This window comes from Schistocerca gregaria, chromosome 5 (assembly GCF_023897955.1).
Source record: "Schistocerca gregaria isolate iqSchGreg1 chromosome 5, iqSchGreg1.2, whole genome shotgun sequence".
NCBI classification, from domain to species: domain Eukaryota; kingdom Metazoa; phylum Arthropoda; class Insecta; order Orthoptera; family Acrididae; genus Schistocerca; species Schistocerca gregaria.
In genome coordinates this window covers 167,119,976-167,129,793 of record NC_064924.1, presented here as the reverse complement: position 1 = coordinate 167,129,793, position 9,818 = coordinate 167,119,976, and positions in this window count along the sequence as shown.

Below are 9,818 nucleotides of genomic sequence, written 5' to 3'. Positions count from 1 at the left end.
CGGGCCAACCATAGCGCCATCAGGTTTCCCCCTTCAAGCTAGACGAGTTTCGTTATTTGTATTTTTTCGTTTGATGCTTACTTCGTGAGATATTTTGCCCGGTCACGATCAATGGACCACCCTGTACAGGACTGTTACCATAATTCTGTGCACCATCAGAATAAAAAATTTAGATGTTATTTTTTTAATAATCGAGATACAATTTTATAATTACGTCAGAGTTCTCAGCTTTGTACAACAGTAACACATAGTTAAAATTTAACAATGAAATATTATCAAAACTGGACAAACTTGTCAGAGGGAGCTATCTGCGATCCTCATCTATAGAAAATAAACTTATTTTTTGGTCTGTCGATTGCTGTTTTATTTCAACAAGATCGGTTTCCGGCGATGTCAACCATGTCCAGATGTGGTAAACAATGAAAATAAATTTCACTTGGGTTGTAAACTGAAGAAATAAAAGTCATAGGATAGTGAAATGCACATATCCAGACGGCTGTAGTATCGCGTACACAAGGTATAAAAGGACAGCGCCCTGGTGGAGCTGTCATTTGTATTCAGTTGATCCATGTGATAAGGTTCCGTCGTGATTATGGCCGCACGAAGGGAATTAACAAATTCTGAATGTGGAATGGTAGTTGGAGCAAGAGGCAAAGGACGTTCCAGTTCGAAAATCGTTAGGGAATTCAATATTCCGCTATCCACAGTGTCAAGCGAGTGCCGAGAATACCACGTTTTAGGCATTACCTCTAATCGCCAACAGTGCAGTGGCTGACGGACTTTACCTAACAACCAAAGCAGTGGCGTTTGCGTACCGTATAGTTGTCAATGCTAACAGACAAACGACAATGCGTGAAATAACTGCATAAATCAGAATGGGACGTACGATGACAGTGCAGCGAAATTTGGGGTTAATGGGCTATGGCAGCAGACGACGAACGTGAGTGTCTTTTCTAACAGCACGACATAACCTGCAGCGCGTCTCCTGGGCTCGTGACCATGTCGGTTGGAAAACCGTGGCCTGGTCAGATGAGTCGAGATTTCAGTCAGTAAGAGCTGAAGATAGATTTCGAGTGTGGCGCAGACACTATAAAGTGTTGGACCTAACTTAACACGGCACTGTGCAGGCTAGTGGTGGCTCCATAACGGTGTGGGCTGTGTTACCATGAATGATGTGAGTCCTCTGGTCCAATTGAACTGATCATTGGCTGGGAATGGTTAATTTCAACTTCTTGGAGTCTGTCTGCTGGCGTTTATAGTCTTTATGTTCCCACAAAACAACGGAATTTTTATGGATGACATTGCGCTATGTCATAAGCCTACTACTGTTCGCTACTGGTTTGAACAGTGTTGCGGACAATTCGACCGAATAGTTTGGCCGCCCAGATAGCCCGGCATGAATCCTATCGAACATTTATGGGACACAATCGAGAGGTCAGTTCGCGCACAAAATCTTGCTCCGGCAACGCTTTTGCAATTACGGACGGCTGTGGAATCAGCAAGTCTCAATATTTGTACAGGGGACTTTGGACAATTTTCTTAGTCCGCGCCACGTAGGGTTGCTGCACTACGCCGGTAAAAAGGACGTCCGACACGATATGAAGAAGTGTCCCATGACTTTTGTCACCTGAATGTAAATTAAACTTTCACTGCTTGAGAGGGCCCAGTGAAAAACTAGTGACCGTAGGACAATGAAACTTTGTGGTAACATTTGTAAAGACAGTCAGAAGAAAAATAAATCATAATAGGAAAAAAAATCATAACAGAAAAAACTTGGTGCCAAAGCGTTAAAACCTGGACTACTGAGCAATGGAAGAAAGTGATTTGGTCGCATGAGTCTTGTTTCACTCTATTTCTAACTTCTGGTAGAGTTAACGTCCCAGGAGTGAAACATGGCGGAGGTTCGGTGCCGATTGGGGTAGTCATATAGTGGTATTCCGGGGGCCCCATGGTCACTCTGCAAGGTAGCATTACTGCCAAGGGTCATGTGACTGTTCTTGTTGATCAGCTCCATCGTATGATACAATGTTTCTCCCAGTGGTGATTCTGTATTTTGAAGACGACAGGGCCGCTGAATACACAGATCGCATCGTCCAGGACTGGTTTTGTGAGCACGAGGATGAACTGTCGCATCTGCCAAGGACACCCGCCACCGTAGTCACCAGATCATAATATTATTGAGCCATTGCGGCTTGCTTTAGAGAGAAGGCTGCGTGATCGCTATCTATGTCTATCACCGTCACGTGAAGTTGCCACTATTTTTCGGGAAGTATAGTATAAGATTCCCTTGAAAACCATGCAGGAGTTCTACACTCATGCTCATAAATTAAGGATAATTGCAGAATGTGGGGCCACACAACGTGGAACTACACAAAACAGGCGCTAATAGCATAGGCACATAGCGAACACACACGACACAGATCTATAAGTCCACGGTATTGCTGATAAGTTGAGAAAACCGTCCCGAAACACATGTGCTACAAAACGCCACTGTTTCCTGCAAATGTGCCCCGACATCAGTATGGGATATGATCACTGTGCACTTGTTCACAGGCCGCACAACGTGTTGGCATAATCTGGATTAGGTGGTCGAGCAGCTGCTGGGGTATAGCCTCCCATTGTTGCATCAGTGCCTGTCGGAGCTCCTGAAGTGTCCTAGGAGTTTGAAGACGTGCAGTGATACGTCGACCGAGGGCATCTCAGACGTTCTCGATGGGGTTTAAGTCTGGAGAACAGGCAGGCCACTCCATTCGCCTGATATCTTCTGTTTCAAGGTACTCGTACACGATGGCAGCTCGGTGGGGCCGTGAATTATCATCCATCCGGAGGAAGGTGGGACCCACTGTACCCCTGAAAAGGTGGACATACTGGGGCAAAATGACGTCCAATACACCTGACCCGTTACAGTTCCTCTGTCAAAGACATGCATGAGTGTACGTGCACCAATCACAATCCCACCCCACACCATCAAACTACGACCTCAGTACAGGTCTCTTTCAAAGGTATTTAAGGGGTTGGTACCTGGTTCCTGGTTCACGCTAGATGAAAACCCGGTGAGAATCACTGTTCAGACTATACCTGGACTCGTCCGTGAACATAACCTGGGACCACTGTTCCAAATACCATGTAATGTTTTCTTGGCGCTAGGATTTATGGGCTCTCCTCTCACCAGGACTCAGTGGAATGCACGTTGCAGGTCTCCGGGCGAATAAACCATGTCTGTTCAGTCGTCTGTAGACTATGTGTCTGGAGACAACTGTTCGAGTGGCAGCGGTAGGGTCCAGAACAAGGCTACCTGCAGTACCCAGTGGCCGTCTTCGGGCACTGGTGGTGTTATATCGGTCTTCTTGTGGTGTTGTAACTGTGGATGTCCCGTACTATAGCGCCTGGACACGTTTCCGGTGTGCTGGAATCGTTGCTATAATCTTCACACTTTGTGGCACCCGGAGGTCCCGTGCTACGACCTGCTGTGTTTGACCAGTCTCCAGTCGCCCTAGTATTCTACCCATCATAACGTGTTCTTTGAGCCATTTTCAACACACAGTCACCATAACCACATCTGAAAACGGCTGCGTACTTACTCGCTGCATCGTACTCTGACATGTACCAATACACCGATGCGTATGTGGTCTGCTGCCAGCGCCAAAGTGCGACGACCGCAGGTGATTTAAACCCGCAAACCGCCCACCAGAGCGTTGTTTCACCATGTATCAGTATTATCCTTAATTTATGAACATGAGCGTATTCATCCATTCAGAGAGGACTCGAATATGTTTTGAGTGCTAACGGTTTTCCTATACCGTATTAGGCATGGTAATGTATTATGTTTGTTCGTATGGGTACAGCCTTGTGAACACGACGTTGTCACAATGGAAGAGGTGGCTGTCCGAAACGTAATTTGCATGGAGGTGTAGAAGAGACCGAGAATGTTGAAACAAACATCCTGTTTAATGTTCAGAGTAGCATCAATGCGTGCACCGAAGTCATGGTAGGAAAAACAGTCCTTCACACACAAAGGGTTAAACGTCTCATTTGACCGTCGGTGCACCGTGTCACTTCAAAAGGGACAAAATAACGACTCGTCGGATCACACTAAACCAGTGGTTCGCAAGCTTTCTTAGATCATTATCATTATCCTTGAGTGCAATCAGACATCAGCTAGTACCGCCGCACTCCACTTCTCCCCGCCCTTGTCATCTATTGGCCCCGCCCCTTTCCCCCACATTATTACCAACCTTGGCACCTAACTAAACTCTAGAATGAAAGACTTTTCTTGGAAAACTGTTATTTTTAATATGATGAAAGATGAATGATATTTAGTTAGTTAGTTAGTTAGTTTGTTTGTTTCTCTCTCTCTCTCTCTCTCTCTCTCTCTCTCTCTCTCTCTCTCTCTCTCTCTGTGTGTGTGTGTGTGTGTGTGTGTGTGTGTGTTTGTATTAGAATGATTGACGAATGAATTCGTGGTGCATCGCAAGTGCTACTCATAACTCCTTCTCAGAAAAAAAGCTAATTATCCACAGTGAGGGTACACATTTGTTACAAAACGGGCTTCCCCTGCATTACTCTTCTCCGTTTCTGCTTTCACCTGCCTCGAGTTGACTGGGTGTTTGAGTTGTCCTCATCATTTCATCATCATTCATGAAAGTGGCGAGACTGGTCTGAGCAAAGACTGGGAAATTGTACGAGCTCTGATAACAGCGGAGTTGAGCGCCCCATAAACCAAACATAATCATCATCTTCCATTTCTGCATTTCCTTGACCTGCACACTGCAACCTCATTTAAAATAAGACAAATTCAGATATGTTCACTATACTTACTGTTCGTAGATCAATTTACTGCCGCATTCCTTATTTCGAAGCGGCAGAAATTGGAGGACTTCAGGCTGTTAATACTTTGCGTTTAACCACCCCAATAATATTACTTTTTGGAAATTTGTGGTAAGGACTATGGGATCAAACTGCTGAGGTCATTGGTCCCTAGGCTTACACACTACTTAATCTAACTGAAACTAACTTGCGCTAAGGACAACACACACACCAGTGCCCGAGGGATGACTCGAATCACTGACGGGGGGGGGGGGGGGGGGGGGGGGAGGGAGCCGCACTGACCGTGACAATGCACCTGAAACCGCCCGGCTACCCAGCGCGGCAGCAAAACATTTCAACGATTTTGCAGAGGTAAAAACACATTCCCTAAACTTGCATATGGTAGATTTTAACTCAGACATTCTAGTGAACGAAACGTACATAAGATGTAGAAATTTGATTTAAAATTGAGAGCAGAACGGTATCTAATTTCGTTCTCGAGTTACCGGGTTTTATATCCGGTGGAGGTCACGCGCGACGCGACAATCGTCTTATCTCATGAAGTCTCTTCGCAAACGGTAGCAGGCAATTAGGCGCATATGTCTTAATGTAAGTACTCGACACTTCTTTTCCATCGGTATAGAGAATTAACTCGGCCGCAGCAGTGCGATGTCGGCGGCTCAGGGCGCATACAGACGTCCATAGCACTGTAGGAAAAGCGAAGCGGTACGCGTGTTCACGCCCACAGTACCTGGGGAATGGCGTAGTAGGACGTGTACACACATCCACAGGAGCGAAAGGGTTAAGACTGAACTCGCAAATCACAATTATAATTCCGCATCAGCTGTAGAATATTTCAGAACAAATGGCAATTTGTGTCGGATCAGGACTCGAATCCAGATTTCCCGCATGTCGCGAGTGGTCGCCTAACCACTTCGGCTATCCAAGCATGCTTCCAGGAGTGGCCCGAGTCACCATTTGTCCTGGTGTCCACTTTCCTTCGTGCTCGCACTGTATTAGTGTGATTTCCACACAGTGCGGGCACAAAAGAGAGTGGAGACCAGAACACAAAGTGATTTAGGCCACTCCTGGAAGCATGCTTGAGTAGCCGAAGTTGTTGATTGACCACTTGCGATAAGTGGGAAATCCACGTTCGAGTCCTGGTCCGGCATAAATTTTGAAAAAAAAAAATGGCTCTGAGCACTATGGGAGTTAACTTCTGAGGTCCTCAGTCCCCTAAAACTTAGAATTACTTAAAGTTAACTAACCTAATGACATCACATCCATGCCCGAGGCAGGATTCGATCCGTAGCAGCAGCGCGGCTCCGGACTGAAGCGCCTAGAACCGCTCGATCACAGCGACCGGCATATAAATTTTCATTTGTTCTGAAGACAGATGATACGGAATCGTGAATCGGAGTTTCCGAGTACGGATTTATTTACCGTTGTGAGCAGTGACCCTCTGCTAAGTACTGGACTCCAAATGCCCTTTCCATGCACTTCCCGTCGCAATCTCCCTTCGGGAAACGGTTGAGATGGATTCACTGACAGTAGCAATTCCTATCGGGTTTGAAAACGATTATCAGTGACAGGGCGTGATGCATGCCTCCAGCTCCCATGGGTTAAGATTTTTGAGCTACCAAAGCTCTTAGCCTCTATTACAGGGCTGTGAGTAGTACATCATTCCTTGTAGACAAGCTGGACTGTTCGTGTTGATGCACCAACAAATTGGACAACTGCGTTCTTGATGTGGTCATGGGCATGTCGAAACACGATTCCTTCTTTCTGCTATTCTGTCACGTCCTCAGGTCGACCCCCATGTTGCTACTCTGCCCCGACCGGGACTGACACCCGGATCTCCTGCTTACATGTCCGAAAGAACAGATACTTATATATATATATATATATATATATATATATATATATATATATATATATATATATATATATATATATATATTCCCGTTTGTCACGAGGAGTGGTCGCCTAACCTCTTCGGCTATCCAAGCCGATGGTATCTGTCCTTTCGGAGATGTAAGCCAGAGATCCATCCCTGGTTCAGCTCTGTATTATTTTAAGAATCGACATAATTAGTCTTCAACTGCATAATTTTTTATTAAATTAGTAATTAATTCCGATGTAAGCTTAGTTGTGCGATCTTCTGAGGATCGCAAATTAATTTGCTGAAACTAGTGAAGAAGTTAATTAAATAAAAAATTTGTGCAGCTGACGGCTGATTATTTCGTTTCTTAAAACGTGCTTCACAGCTGTTGATTGACAGACGCGAATAAAATTTTAAGGTCTGTGCTATCTACAGTGCTACAAAGTGACAAGCGAGCCCTTTAAAAGAGTTTATTAATATTTTGTCCGGTGAGCTTGTATTAAGCCCTTCTTTCTTAATTCTGCCGCGCAGCTGGTACAGTAAGTTGCCAATGGCCACCGCATTCAACTCTCCAATATTTTACTTTCATTGTACACACAGTATATGGATAAACACTATACTGTAAGTAGAGTGTGATCGACTGTGCTACGCAAGGGTGCTGATTATTTGCATTGTTACGCAGGTGACATTATTCATACAAACATGTGTTACCAGCTTCTGGTTCTGATGTTCATTCGGTGCTGACAGAACTCAACGGACGCGACAGCTTTGAAAACACACTTTTTACTGTGTATTTTTAACGCTGTCGTGTTCGCTGAGCTCCATGTGCGGCCAATTTCTTGAACTACAGGACGATTCAAAAAGCAAGAACAGATTTCATTTGTTTATTATAGAGAAACTGCAAAAAATGGTTCAAATGGCTCTGAGCACTATGGGACTTAACTTCTGAGCTCATGAGTCCCCTAGAACTTAGAAGTATTTACACCCAACTAACCTAAGGACATCACACACATCCATGCCTGAGGCAGGATTGGAACCTGCGACCCTAGTGGTCGCGCGGTTCCAGACTGAAGCGCCTAGAACCGCACGGCGACTCCGGCCGGCCGAGAAACTACAGAAGACATAGAAAAATGTGCATGGCATTGGATAGAGGATGGTTCAGAGTTTTATTTTCACACAGACACTGTACCATACGCCCAAAATGGACGCCATGTGTTGCTCAGGAAACATCGAAACGGTAGTGCATTTCATTTGACACACAAATCAACAGGTGCCTGTTTATTGAATGGACAGCTTCAGCAATTCTGTTTCTCAGCTCTTGAAGAGTAGCTGCCACGGTTGGGACAAAGACTCTGGCTATCTACCCCCCTACAGAAAAAGTCGCATCATGCATAAAAATGAAAGCACTGGAATCTTCGTGAAGTTGAAGAAACAGCCTAATTTGCAGCATGTACAGGCATGACTTTCCTGTAACAGTTGCCACCGCGCCCGGGTTCGATTCCAGGCGGGGTCAGGGATTTTCTCTGCCTCGTGATGGCTGCGTGTTGTGTGATGTCCTTAGGTTGGTTAAGTTTAAGTAGTTCTAAGTTCTAGGGGACTGATGACCATAGATGTTAAGTCCCATAGTGCTCAGAGCCATTTGAACCATTTGCCACCGCGAAAAGGAAAGGTCCATAAACTTTGTGTGCAGAAGCGGCACAAAACACATTCAGTTCCGGTGAGTCTTTTCCATATTTGACGACGACGGCAGAGTTTTGTGACCCCTGAATTATTACACTGTGACGGTTCACTTTAACCGATGGTTGAAACGTCGATTCGTCCAAAAAGTTGAGTCATCTGCAAAACATGTACTCTGCTTTAGCTTGGAGAACTGAAATGCAGAATCCACACCGTATGTTTTGGTAGCGGGACGCAATTGCAGCGGTAACTACTATTTGTAATTCTTCATATGCAGCCATCGTGTCAGAACACGCCACACCGTTGTTTGACGATGTTGAATTCCCGGCCTGCCTGTCTAGTGGACTTCCAAGGGCTCCGTGTAAACGCATCTCCGAAATACTCGACATTTTGATCAGACGTCTATGGTCGGCCAGTGCTCTACCCCTTACGTGTGCAATCAGCTTACAAGCATTTTGTACGCCAGTCATATATCTGCTTGTACAGAGGCGGCTTCTTGGTGAATCGATGACGGTATGCACGTTGCACTTGAACAGTGACTTCGCACAAATTCCATCACAGAAAATGATTTCTCTTGTAGTGTAGTCGCCATGTTGCTACAAACAAACAGTGCAGCTGTGTCAAAACTATGAACCGTCCTCTATCCAGTGACATGTACAATGTGTTTGTCTTTTATAGTTTGTCTGTAATAAACGATTGGTATCTGTTCTTTCTTTTTGAATCAGCCGGTGTTATGTAATATTATCCCCTCCTCTATGATGATTCACTATTATTGGCACGTAGTAGTGAACAGCACTATTTCCATCGGCTTTCAATCGCCCCTAAATGGTATTCATCGCTGTCGACTTACCTGTCAGCAACCCCGCTAAATGCAGATGTTAGAATGCTGGTAGTTGTAACAATATAAGAGCTCACGTGAGAGTTGCAGGTGCACATGCACAACTTCAGGAGCAAATCCCCCAAAAAAGTTCTGATACATCGCCTTGGTTTTCTCACGTTGGGTCCTGCTCACGCGGTCCTGGTTCCGGTGATACTCTGGCTATGTGAAACTGTTACAGGAATGTGCAGGTCTACATTTTAGTGATGAGCACATAAATTTTTAAGGCATTCCAGACATATATTCCACGGTTGCAATGCTCGACGTAACACTTGACACAATTACTGATAGAATCATCACTGGAGCCTGTTACAGATATCAAAACAATTATACTATATTATATCTTCACATGAATGAGTGTTTCGTTAATTCTTCTGATGGGAACGCAAGGCAAAACCCTGTCTAACTGAATTTAATGTTGGTACACAAAGTATTAAAATAAATATCTCAGTCCTGCGTGGCTCATGTTCCCGCCATCGTGTATTTTACACCTTGTTCCTAACGTACTTTCACCTTACTACCTTAATTTAAATTACTACTGTCACTGAGTTGCTGCTTTGAATGACCGTTAGCGGC